Raw genomic sequence first — 14,435 nt, forward strand, 5'->3', positions numbered from 1 at the left:
ATAACACTACCATAAGTTGAGTAAATAGCACACAACATCAGTAGTTCAGTTTAGAGTGAGTCATTTATCAGTCCAGTCATATTCATTACTCGGAAATAATTCACAACAGACTTTGAGGTCCTATAGAGATGATAAAAATAGGTGGGATGAAAATACCTATTTAAGGAATTGTCTGGAATGTTTAATGCCATTGAGATGACATCATCATCTGGTAGTATTAAATATGACTGGGTACTTTCCTAGGCTATTCAGTTGACTTCTTTTTTTTAAATTATTGCCTTAAAAACAGTTCTGGTACAGTTAATGAAATGTTACTACATATATTGAAATCAGTAAGAGAACCCAGCTCTTGCTCTGGAATTATATTAAGAGAGTTTATGATGTTTCAGACAGTATCTCATCTTATGTCTGTAAGCCTGACATCTCTTCTATTGTCATGAAGAGCTAAAGTTTTTATTATTTAGCCTTCTTTTCTCATATGTATCATAAATTTTTTTGCATTATTAGGGACTGAATTTTATTTCCTTCTGGCTCTCACATCAGCCATCAGGACTGTTCCCATAGGGGTGCTTAAAACTTCTGTTTAAATTTTTGCTTTATGGAACTGTATTGCTTATTAATATAGAGTTCACAGTTTCAGATTATTTTTAAGTAATTTAAAAATGTAAGTTAGATAAGGTCTCTCACCTACTTAAAACCATTAACTAGTTTCCCAATATTTTAAAATACAGACTCCCTCCTCAGGCTTCTAAATTCTTCCTGAGTTTTACCTTGCTTCTTCAGTTTCATCATATGCCTTCCCCTTTTCCTTGATCTTTATGCTTTAGCCTCATTGGTTTCTTCTGGGTTTCATGAGTGTGCCACATCTGTTCCTTGAATGCTTTTCTCCCCAGTTGAAATAGTACCTTCTCATAAAGGCCTCTCATGATCACCCTATATAAAGTAGCCTCCCCCACATACTTTCCAGAGGATCACCCTATTTCTCTGGCATTTATTACACTTTAAAATTATAATTTTTTATTTGTCTACTTATTTATTGTTGTTTCCTCCAACCAAATACAAGTTTCATGAGGCCAAAGTGCTGAGCATAGTGGCTGACACAAAGAGGTCACTAAAGTATTTGTTTTTGTTTTTTTTCTTTATTACCTTTTTTTTAAACATTTTTATTGGAATATAATTGCTTTACAATGGTGTGTTAGTTCCTGCTTTATTTATTTACATCTTTATTGGAGTGTAATTGCTTTACAATGGTATGTTAGTTTCTGCTTTATAACAAAGTGAATCAGCTATACATATACATATATCCCCATATCTCCTCCCTCTTGCATCTCCCTCCCACCCTCCCTATCCCACCCCTCTAGGTATTTGTTGAATGAATGAATAAACAGATGACTCTTGTACTTTAAACTCACAATAGGGACTTCCCTGGTGACACAGTGGTTAAGAATCCGCCTGCCAATGCAGGGGACACGGGTTCAAGCCCTGGTCTGGGAAGATCCCACATGCCGCAGAGCAACTAAGCCCGTGCACCACAACTACCGAGCCCACGTGCTGCAACTACTGAAGCCCGTGTGCCTAGAGCCCATGCTCCACAACAAAAGAAGCCACTGCAATGAGAAACCCGTGCACCGCAACGAAGAGTAGCCCGCACTCGCCACAACTAGAGAAAGCCCGCACACAGCAACGAAGACCCAACACAGCCAAAATATAAATTAATTAATTTATAAAAAATAAACTCACAATAAAGTTTGACTTTTTCCTTAATTTGATTCCATGAGAGAGAAAGCGTTGTGCTTCAAGATTGACCTGAAAAGAATCAGTACAATTGAGGGCCCAAGTCTTCATATGCTACTGTGCTCATTATTCTTTTGCAATTGAATTTATTCTGATTCATAACTGAGATGTGTCTGTGTGTTTTTTTTTAAGATCTGTACACATATATAGAAACTGGGCCAAAAATCATGTTCTTTGTACGTGTTTATTTTTACAAGTCTTGCTTGATTTGCTGTATTTGAAATTGGAAATATAATTTTTTCTAATGCATATTTTGTGTTATAACTACTAGATTCTTACTAGACACTGCAGACAGCATGATATTTTCATGCAACAGGATAAAGAAATTGCTGTGTATATATGGAAGTCAATAGGATAGATATGAAAATAAAATACTCTAAAAATACTCTCTGCCATAAAATTAGAATTCATGTGTGCAGTTAAGGTAGGACCCTCCCACAAAGAAAAAAATTTTGGGTTTTTTACTGAAAAATCCGGGTAGTCAGGGGTCTAAATAACTTTTCCAAGGTCACTTAACAATGAGAAGTAGAAACAGTGTTCATAATCAGGCTTGTCTGACTCCATAACTTTTTCTGCTATATTTTGATATCTTCCTAGGTACAAGGAAATCAGAGATTTATTTTACTTATGTGTTTTTTAAAGATACAACAATTTTTTGAAGTCCTCAGTTTGTTTGCATCAATTACTATCATCAGATATTGCAGTCTGTTGGCTTCTATGTGTGGTTTATATGTAATGTTAGAAAAGTTTGACCATATTTGCTTTTAAGTGTTGCTGAAAACTTAAAAGTAGAGTCACAGAAGTTGATTGTAAATAATCTTTAAAACTTTAAACTCTGTAACTAAAAACTCATCTTACTTCTCAGAAGATTGTGGTTTGTTTCAGTAGTTCCACATAGCTTGAACTGATTCAGAGTCTAACAGATGCAAACAATCTAATGTAGGGAAATTGCTGAAAGCACAACTAAATTGCCAGAGTATATACCACAAGCAACAATTTCCTTTAATTTTTGACAAACACCCAATTTGAAATGATTATATACTTAAAAAAATGAACAGAAAAAAGCAAAATGTTTTAAAATCTATAGTTTCATATTCATAAATGTATCTCAAGGTTAAAAGTTTAATGTAATTTAATAGTATAAGTAATATTATAATCTAATATTTAAAATTAGGATAACCCATGTTATTCTAATTCAATATGGATCATACACCTAATCCATTTCCTGTTAGTGTTTACAGTGTAAGGTGGTACATATATTAATGTGCTAAAAACTGTTTTTCAGGTTTTTATTTAATGGACCTTCCTTTCTTAATTATATTTTTTCCAAGAGTAATTGGTTAGAACCAGCACAGGCTAAATTGACAAAGACTAGAGTCTTGATCTACAGTGAGATAGAGTTTTATTTTATAGTAATATTTTGTACTGATTAGAGGAAAGGAATGTTAGAGAAAAAGATGAATAGAGATTTGAATTTGGGGATGGAAACTTATGGATCTTCAAAGTACTTTGAAGAAAACAAATGAACCAATTTTTATTACCTTACTGGAGCTTCAGGATTCATAATGGTCACATTCCTGAAAATGCAGTCTCTCTTCAAATTTAGTAATTAGAAATGTGAAGTCTTTGTAAATTTGTGGGTTAGGAACCTCTGACCGGGATTTAATTATCTGAGGTGGGGTGTTTTTTTAAGGCTATTTTAAGCATAAAATATTAAACTGGCATCAGCCTTTTTACTTTACTCCCAGATTAGATTGATGAAATTACAAATTAAATCTTTTTAACATAATATTAAATATTTAATCGCATAAAGTAGTAATCTTTTGGACTGTTACTCAGCTCCAGCTTGAAGGGATGCTAATAATTTCTGGCCAAAGAGCATTAAGCTTAAAGGTAGTCATTCAAAGATTCTGACATTCCTGAAATTTTAGAAGAGTCAGCTGGCTTGGTTTCTCCACTTTGCTAAGAGGCTCGGAAAACTGCTCCTTATCCCTGGGGAAAGATAAGGGATGCCACGTGGTGGTGGTGGTGGTGGTGGTGGTGGTGGTGGTGATAATGATGATGATGATGTTGATGATGATGATGTTGAGAGCAACTAAGATTTACTGAGCATTTATTATGTCACGCACTGTGCCCTGAAATCTAGACTTACAATCTATAAAAGCAATATGAAAACGTTGATTAATTATACCATTTAAATCTTGAAACCTACTTATTGGGGCTTCAGCTATACTTAATTCAGGGGTTGGTAGAAGATGACTCTTGAATTTTTGAGGTTGAGTGACTGTAAGATGATAGTTATAGTGACTTAGAAGGTGGTAATGAAGTTTATAAAAAGAAGGATGAGCTCAGTCTTGATAACACTGCAGTAGCAGAAAGAAAAATCTGTTTAAATACACAATAGAGTAGCTGCTGAAAGGTCAAATGTGCTTGGCAGATCTGGAGGTTATTTTTATAAAAATTCTAATCAGGGAATGAAATCCTCCAAGGAAGAACTTCCTAACCTTGATTAAACTTAAGATTTTATAGACCCCCTTGAAATTGCACATAAAATTTTATGTGTGTGTTTGTATGTAAGTGTAATTTTCATTAGATTCTCAATAGAGTCTGTGACCAGAAAGTTCCAGGCCAGATGTTAAGACATATTTTGACTGGAGTGACTGAAGAGGTATCCCTGAGACAGGCAACAAATGAGAAAAGTATGAAAGAAAACTAAAATCATCCAGCTAAGAATAAAGCAGATCAAAGATTACCCACAGGAAGGTGAGAGTTAATTCTAAGAGGGAAGGAGTATAGAAAAAGAAAAACAAAAAGCCAGAACTATACTATGATAGGTTTATGTGGTTAGAAGAGAAAGAAGAGCCAGTTAGTGAAAGAGATGGAGGAAAACCAGACAGACACAGAATCAACAGGGAGAGATGTTTATTTTGGAAACCAGTTAAGTATAAAATATAATTGAAAGGTCATAAAAGATGAGAACTGAGGAAAGGTAATTGGCTTTAGCCTAGGGAAGTTGCCAGGAACTTTAAAGCAAGGTTGGTGGAGTGTGAACCAAATCATATCATAAGGGGCTAATGGGTAGATAGTAGTCAGAAAAGGAAGGTAGCCTGAGTCAACCCCTGAAAATATAATAACAACAGCAATAGTAATAATCATAGTTGAAATAATAGCAGCTAATGTTTTGAGCATTTATGTGTGTCAAGGCACCATGAAGAGGTTTTTTTCTTTTTTAATTGCTTTTTTTTCATTTAATCTTTACGTGAGGTGGATTCTATTATTATTACCATTTTTGGATTACCAAATGAAGGTTTTGGGAGGTTAAGTAATTTGCTGAAGTTCACATAGTTAGCAAGTTTGTACAGACAGAATTTGAACCCAGGCAGCCTGACTCCTGAGCCTTCAATCTTAGCACCGTACTATTAAATACTAAAAGTATCTGCAGTGCTGTAAAAGGAATGTGGAAGATTTCTATATAATGCTACGAAGTGGAGAAAAGAAGGGATAAACGTTTTAGTGTGAGATATATATACATATTGTCACATATAAAATGAAACACAGAAAGGGTAAACCAAACACTAATAAAAACAGTTACCTATAGGCAGAGGAAGGAAACAGGGATGGAAGCAGGTCTTCTCAGACTATATCTTATTACACTGTTTGTTAATTATTTTTGGCTGCGTTGGGTCTTCGTTGCTGCGCACAGGCTTTCTCTAGTTGCAGTGAGGGGGGGCTACTCTTCCTTGCAGTGCGCGGGCTTCTCATTGCAGTGGCTTCTCTTGTTGCAGAGCATGAGCTCTAGGTGTGTGGGCGTCACTAGTTGTGGCACACAGGCTCAATAGTTGTGGCATGCAGGCTCAGTAGTTGTGGCTCACGGGCTTAGTTGCTCCGCAGCATGTGGGATCTTCCTGGACCAGGACTTGAACCCGTGTCCCCTGCATTGGCAGGCGGATTCTTAACCACTGTGCCACCAGGGAAGTCCCTTATTACATAGTTTTAATTTCAGCATCATATTAAACAACAGGTTAAGTATTTTACATGATCAAAAAATAAGGTTAAATCAAAGAGGAGAAAGAAAAAAAACCCGTAATATTTGTAAACAAGCACATAAGTATACTATCTTTATATTGTGTTAGCAACACACCACACAGAACTAGCTTTTAAGTAACTTTAAAAGGTAGTATTTAGATAAAACAGTATACTCTTAGGACAATATAATCTCAAGCTAAAAAGAGCTGCAAAGAAATGTTAGCTTTTCAACTTCATCAGTAATTTTCTTGTTAGTAGTAGTATTAGTACAGCTATTTTGAAACTATTTCATGTGTATTGTAGGATAAAGCAAGTAATTTATGTTAATGTTAAGAACCAGGATCTTTTATATAAGAGAAAAAGAAATACAAATATAAAAATCAAAGAAAAGTAATTCCTATAATGCCAAATTTGAAAGGGAATGAATTCATTTATTTTTTTTTTCCTCACTTATTTCCTAGTCTGTCCCTGAAAAGGCTTAGAAACAGTACCAACCCAGTAGTAGAAAGTGCCTTGAGCACCCAGATACCATTCCCCAGTAAAAACAACCAAGGCTTCTTGAAAAAAATTACTGATTCCTGGTTGGGGGCAGGAAGTATTCAAGATAAGCATCAGACATTTTTATTCTGCCAGAAGGCAACAAAGGCATTATTTCTGTGGTCATGTTTTTAAAAAAAAAACAGTATAAAGGGGTTCCCACTGGTCAAAGATGGGAAAATTTGAGCATCAAAACGAGCGATGACTGTAGTTGATTGAAATAGTAGAACATATAAAAATCCATGCAGTCATTATGATACTTTAGAGAATCATAAAAGAGAGAGAGAAAAAAAAGCAAGCTAAAAAATAAACACAAATCTTACTAGTTATCATTGAAAGTAGCTAGCGTGCCATCCCCTTACTCTGAAAATTGTTACTTAATGAGGAAGAATTAAGCATTCATACTTCTTGACCTGTTTTAGTTGTATTTCAGGATAACTAAATAGCCCTTACTGACAGCAGAAAAATTTCATCTAATAAATGTAGCAGGAATAAAACAAAATTAGAAACTCACAATTTTGTAACCCCAATGAAATAATTGATTAAGGTACCAATAAATATTAATATTAGTGCTGTGGTCTCAAAGTGTGGCCCCTGTTCCAATATCTTAAGCTTCCCCTGGGCACCTCTTAAAAATATATGAATCTTGGGGCCCTTTCCAACACCTACTTTATCAGGAACTCTGAAGGTAGGTCCCAGTAATTTGTTGTAACAAACCCACTAAGGGTTCTGACGTACACTGGAGCTTGAGAGCCATATTAGGAGGAAAAGTGATGAGAATCTTTAATTGAAGGATCAAGGTATTACCACTCCCCCACCCCCGAACTCACTGATCAATCTTAGCATTCCTAAATGCAGGAGAACCACGTTATATTTATCCAAGTAGATGCACCTATGACATATTCTCACCACCCTCCAAAAAAATTTAAACCTGAATCTATTCTATACTTTATACTTGAATTCCATATTATAGGAAATATGGAAGATAGAAGAATATGTTAAATAATATCATGAGGCTGACTCAGTTTCTTTAAGAAGTCAGTAGCATGGGGGAAAAGAAAAAGGAAGGTGGGGGTGGCAGTGGGGGGCTGTTCCAGAATAAAAGGATTGCAAAGACAAAATAAGCAAATACAAAATATACATCTTATTTGGATCCTGACTCAAATAAACCAGCTGGGGAGATTTGAATTCAAACTGCATATTAGATGGTATTAAAAGAGTTGTTCATTTTGTTAGGTGTAATAATGGTACTGTGGTTGTGTAAGAAAATGCCATTTATTTTAGAGATATGTAAAAAGTATTTAGGGTGAAACAAAATGATTTGCCTTAGGTTACTACAACAAAAAAGAAGAAGGAAGGAAAGAAGGAGAGAGGGAAGAAGGAAGGAAAGAAAGGAAAAAAGGATAAATGAAGCAAGTATGGCAAAATGTTGATAACTTTTAAATCTGGAGCATTCATTATATTATTGGGTTGGCCAAAAGGTTCATTCAGTTTTTTCCGTAAGATGGCTCTGGAAGCACTTAGTTGTCTTTAACTTCGTTCAAAACAATTTTGTTAGATTGTATGTGACAGTTGTCACATCAGCATGCATTTAAAAAAGACATCAAAATTGGCGAATTTTTGTGTAGCCATTTTAATATTAAAGATGGAAGAAAAAAGCAACATTTTCAGCATATGCTTTATTATTTCAAGGAAGGTAAAAACGCAACGGAAATGCAAAAACAGATTTGTGCAGTGTATAGAGGAGGTGCTGTGACTGATCGAACATGTCAAAAGTGGTTTGCGAAGTTTCGTGCTAGAGATTTCTCACTGGACGATGCTCCACAGTCAGGTAGACCAGTTGAAGTTGATAGTGATCAAATCGAGACATTAATTGGGAACAATCAATATTGTACCACGCGGGAGATAGCTGACGTACTCAAAAGACCCAAATCAAGCTCTAAAAATCATTTGCACCAGCTTGGTTATGTTAATCACTTTGATATTTGGGTTCCACATAAGTTAAGCGAAAAAAACCTTCTGGACCATATTTCCGCATGCAATTCTCTACTTAAACGTAATGAAAACATTCCTTTTTTAAAAACAAATTGTGACGGGCTATGAAAAATGGACACTACAATAATGTGAAATGGAAGAGATCATGGGGCAAACAAAATGAACCACTACCAACCATACCAAAGGCCAGTCCTCATCCAAAGAAGGTGATGTGTATATGGTGGGATTGGAAGTCCTCTATTATGAGCTCCTTCCAGAAAACCAAATGATTAATTCCAACAAGTACTGCTCCCAATTAGAGCAACTGAAGGCAGCACTCAGCGAAAAGCATCCAGAATTAGTCAACAGAAAATGCATAATCTTCCATCAGGATAATGCAAGACCACGTGCTTCTTTGATGACCAGGCAAAAATTTACAGCTTGGCTGGGAAGTTCTGATTCATCCACCATATTCACCAGATGTTGCACCTTGGATGTCCATTTATTTAGGTCTTTACAAAATTCTCTTAATGGAAAAAATTTCAGTTCCCTGGAAGACTGTAAAAGGCACCTGGAACAGTTCTTTGCTCAAAGAGATAAAACGTTTTGGGAAGATGGAATTATGAACTTAACCTGAAAAACAGCAGAAGGTAGTAGAACAGAAGGGTGAATACATTGTTCAATAAACTTCTTGGTGAAAATGAAAAATGTGTCTTTTATTTTTACTTAAAAACCGAAGGCACTTTTTGGCCAGCCCAATATTTTCTCTACTTTCATGTATGTTTGAAACTTCTATAATAAAAAATTTTAAATTTAAAATGCAGAAATACTTACTAAGATATATTTATTCCTGTGCTAGCCTTTATCACAGTTTATTGTAATTGCCTGTTTACTTGTCTATCCCAGTATTTCTCAAATTATCAGTATTTCTCAATTATCAGTATTGAAACCCCAATTTTTTTGATTGGCCTGTCTGTCACAGACCATGATTTTTGTAAAAATACAATAAAAATCAGTTACCATAAGAGCAAAATTGGGGGGTGGGGGAGGACATACAAAATATAGCCTTAAAGAGTTTTGTAATTAAAACCAACAAACATAAAATTACATTTCACTTAACAATCAGAACAAATGTAAACATAGGCAAGAAGAATTTTTTAAACTGTATCCAGTCATCAAAAATACATACATAGGCAATTAGTATAGAGAATTGCTATTACACTCATAAGTTCTTTTTTTTTTTACCATCTTTACTGGAGTATAATTGCTTTACAATGGTGTGTTAGTTTCTGCTGTATAACAAAGTGAATCAGCTATAGATACACATTTATCCCCATTTCTCCTCCCTCTTGCATCTCCCTCCCACCCTCCCTATACCACCCCTCTAGGTGGACACAAAGCACCTACCTGATCTCCCTGTGCCACGCAGCTGCTTCCCACTAGCTATCTGTTTTACATTTGGTAGTGTATATATATCCATGCCACTCTCTCGCTTCGTCCCAGCTTACCCTTCTGCCTCCCCATGTCCTCAAGTCCATTCTCTACATCTGTGTCTTTATTCCTGTCCTGCCCCGAGGTTCTTCAAAACTTTTTTTTTTTTTTTAGATTCCATATATATGTGTTAGCATACGGTATTTGATTTTCTCTTTCTGACTTACTTCACTCTGTATGACAGTCTCTAGGTCCATCCACCTCACTGCAAATAACTCAATTTCATTTCTTTTTATGGCTGAGTAATATTCCATTGTATATATGTACCACATCTTCTTTATCCACTCATCTGTCGATAGACACTTAGGTTCCTTCCATGTCCTGGCTATTGTAAATAGTGCTGCAATGAACATTGTGGTACATGACTCTTTTTGAATTATGGTTTTCTCGGGGTGTATGCCCAGTATTGGGATTGCTGGGTCATATGGTAGTTCTATTTTTAGTTTTTTAAGGAACGTCCATACTGTTCTCCATAGTGGCTGTATCAGTTTACATTCTCACCAACAGTGCAAGAGGGTTCCCTTTTCTCCACACGCTCTCCAGCATTTATTGTTTGTAGATTTTTTTGATGATGGCCCTTCTGACCGATGTGAGGTGATATCTTGTAGTTTTGATTTGCATTTCTCTAATGACTAGTGATGTTGAACATCCTTTATGTTTGTTGGCAATCTGTATATCTTCTTTGGAGAAATGTCTGTTTAGGTCTTCTGCCCATTTTTGGATTGGGTTGTTTGTTTTTTTGATATTGAGCTGCATGAGCTGCTTATAAATTTTGGAGATTAATCCTTTGTCAGTTGCTTCATTTGCAAATATTTTCTCCCATTCTGAGGGTTGTCTTTTCGTCTTGTTTATGGTCTCTTTTGCTGTGCAAAAGCTTTGAAGTTTCATTAGGTCCCATTTGTTTATTTTTGTTTTTATTTCCATTTCTCTAGGAGGAGGTGGGTCAAAAAGGATCTTGCTGTGATGTATGTCATAGAGTGTTCTGCCTATGTTTTCCTCTAAGAGTTTGATAGTGTCTGGCCTTACATTTAGGTCTCTAATCCATTTTGAGTTTATTTTTGTGTATGGTGTTAGGGAGTGTTCTAATTTCATTCTTTCACATGTAGCTGTCCAGTTTTCCCAGCACCACTTATTGAAGAGGCTATCTTTTCTCCATTGTATATTCTTGCCTCCTTTATCAAAGATAAGGTGACCATATGTGCGTGGGTTTATCTCTGGGCATTCTATCCTGTTCCATTGATCTATATTTCTGTTTTTGTGCACTACCATACTATCTTGATTACTGTAGCTTTGTAATATCATCTGAAGTCTGGAAGCCTGATTCCTCCAGCTCCGTTTTTCTTTCTCAAGATTCTTTGGCTATTCGGGGTCTTTTCCATACAAATTGTGAAATTTTTTGTTCTTGTTCTGTGAAAAATGCTGTTGGTAGTTTGATAGGGATTACATTGAATCTGTAGATTGCTTTGGGTAGTATAGTCATTTTCACAATGTTGATTCTTCCAATCCAAGAACATGGTATATCTCTCCATCTGTTTGTATCATCTTTAATTTCTTTCATCAGTGTCTTCTAGTTTTCTGCATACAGGTCTTTTGTCTCCTTAGGTAGGTTTATTCCTAGGTACTTTATTCTTTTTGTTGTAATGGTAAATGGAAGTGTTTCCTTAATTTCTCTTTCAGATTTTTCATCATTAGTGTATAGGAATGCAAGAGATTTCTGTGCATGAATTTTGTATCCTGCAACTTTACCAAATTCATTGATTAGCTCTAGTAGTTTTCTGGTAGCATCTTTCGGATTCTCTATGTATAGTATATAAGTTTTTTCTGTTACCATAATTAAGTAGTTTTTTAATGTGAAATGTGTGCTTTTTGCATGTTCTCTTTAGACCTTGTGCATTAATTTGAGCTTGGATTGATAACAGTGCCCCTCATGGGGATGATATACTAAACCTAAACTTATGTAATTTGCAGCCACAGGTTTTTGCCTCAGTTACTTTCTCATCTCTCAGCAAATAGTATAATTTTGCAGGATGTTTATTTACACTGCAGAAATCATAAAGAGTGGGGAAGATCATAGATATGCTGAAATACTTGCTGAGATTTTCACTTAATAAGTGAAAATACCATCTCTTTAAATAGTTGGTCTCTTAATCTCTGGAACATGGATGTTGTCATTTTTCTCACGGTGTGTTACAGGCTTATTGACATATGATGACTATAGCTTCAAACAGTAATTTTAGGTTCAGATATACCACACCTTTCTTTTTCAGACAGTCCCCTTCCTGCCAGGCTTCAAAGCTTTTTCACCCCCTTGGCTGTAGCGGTTCCAGTTTGGACTGATCTCTTCAAAAAACAATTACTGTAGATTCTACTGTGCTTCCCAAGACTCATTTTGTAGGCAATAGTTCAGGTTATTTTTCCACGTGTATTAACTTGTACTTGTTCACGTTGGATCTGTTAGGTTTCTCTGTGTTGTCAAAATCTCAAAAATCTTTCCCATTGACCCACTGACGCAGAATTTTCAACAGGAAGAAATTTTGTCTATTTGGAGAAGTCAATCATTTGCGAAAAAATTGTCTCATTTAGTGATAGATACAGTTTAAGTAGCATTTGTGTGGAATCTTAGGAAAGATATTACTAACTAGCCGAAAGATAATCCCTTACAGAAAACGTATTGCATTCCCCTTGGGAATTTCTGTTTGCCCAAGGATCCAATCCTTTATTAGATTTCCCAGCTCATCCAATATAGAAATGAGGCTCTGGTTTACTCTTATGAATGGAAAGCACACTGTTCACTTGCCAGTTTACTTAGACATAGTCGCTCTGATACCAGTTTGGACATTTTGGCTGAAAAGTCTACATATTTGTTCTTAAGTGATCTTTTTTTCCCCTTCACAAGTATGAATGGCTACTGTGTGTGCTCTGTAAAGGCAAAGGGGAGTTGTGACGAGCTGATCATCTTGGTTTGTGATGCTAGCAGATATAGAAAAATATACAAAATGTTCACTTACATTTAAAGCCTATAACATGTAGAGTATAGCACTCCTACTCCACACTTTTATAATACTCTTTTTGGAACGTTTCATGATACCATCCATATTAAGACACTAGTCAGACAAGTATTTAGTAAGAACTTCACCTGTGCTGTTTCGTGCATAGTGCTAAGCAGTGTGGGGAGTGCAGAAGAGGATGACATGGCCCCTATCCTCAGGAAGCTTAAATGATGGTATCTTTTATTTTCTTATACACAGAGTGTTAGAATTAGGGCTGTCTGTGTCTGCATGTGCACCCAGATGTGCATGCACATTGAGATATTATGATATATATACAGATAATTAAAGTGTGAGGCAGTGTGTTATAAGTGATAAGGAGTTCAGAGGAAAGAGATTATTACTTCCTGAGTGATGAGGGACTGTTTTAGGGCAAGGTGACATTTGAGCAGGGTTTTGGAAGGATAGTTAGGATTTCAGCAGGAGTCTAGTAAAGAAGCTTGTTACAGGTTTTTTTTTGGGGGGGGGTTGTTTTGCGTTACATGGGCCTCTCACTGCTGCGGCCTCTCCCGTTGCGGACCACAGCCTCCGGACGTGCAGGCTCAGTGGCCATGGCTCACGGGCCCAGCCGCTCCACGGTATGTGGGATCTTCCCGGACCGGGGCACGAACCCGTGTCCCCTGCAATCAGCAGGCGGACTCTCAACCACTGCGCCACCAGGGAAGCCCACTTGTTACAGTATTTTAAAAGTTTTTTTCAAAGGTTCTGGTTCCAGATCAGCCATTCACTTACCAGTTGTCTGAATTCAGCCAGATTACTTAATGACTCTGATCTTCAGTTTCCTCATCTACAAGATGGGACTTAGAGTAGTAGTTATCATAGAGGTCTTTTAGGAAGATTAAGTGAGATACTGTGACATGAACATGCTTTATAAACTGTAAACTACTGTACACATGTTAGTAAATTTTATAATAAATATTGAGGATGGCATGAGCCAAGGCATGGAATTTAAAAACTAGTAAAACCAAAGCCTAGAGCAGAAAATATGTGAAGGTGACTATAAATATTGATTCACTCATACAGTTCCTAACTTCATAAGATAATCTTAAATAGGAAAGCCTTTCAAGGTTTATGTTGACCCCCTTTCCCTCAAAAGACCATTTCAGAGGGCTTTTAGATCTTCAGGTAAAACTTGAATAAATTGTAATGTTTAGTTTTATTGAATTCATACAGAATTAATTCGTACAGAATTAATTTTCAAATAAACTGCTTTAATAGATATTATAACATAGCACAAAATAGCTAATGTATCTTGCACAGTATATTTGTTTAAAGAACATGGTTTTGAGAACAAGTCTGCATGTTTTGGGGTATATCAGAATTGCTCCACTGATTAGGAGAACAGGGTGCGAATTATTTAAGTTACTTTCAGGGACCGTCGTATCTCCTTTTACAGGTGGTTTGTACAATAACTTCATGAATGGTTGTTTAAAGGAAAGATATCCCTCACCTGATGAGATGTCAGAATTTATTCATGTTCTTTGTTTTAAATAAATTTTATTTTTAAAATGTAGTTAGGAAAAATATTCAATAAATTTTTGAACAAAGAACAGAGAGAGTGTTTGG

The 14,435-nt window shown here is 35.9% G+C and overlaps 1 protein-coding gene across 3 annotated transcripts in view; it reads left to right on the forward strand.

Annotated features, from left to right (window-relative positions):
- Positions 1-14,435, forward strand: part of SIK2 (salt inducible kinase 2) — a 128,027-nt gene that overhangs the window by 67,868 nt on the left and 45,724 nt on the right. The gene's annotated exons all lie outside the window — the stretch shown is intronic.

The sequence above is a fragment of the Mesoplodon mirus genome (assembly GCF_964341445.2).
Source record: "Mesoplodon mirus genome assembly, chromosome: 7".
NCBI lineage: Eukaryota > Metazoa > Chordata > Mammalia > Artiodactyla > Ziphiidae > Mesoplodon > Mesoplodon mirus.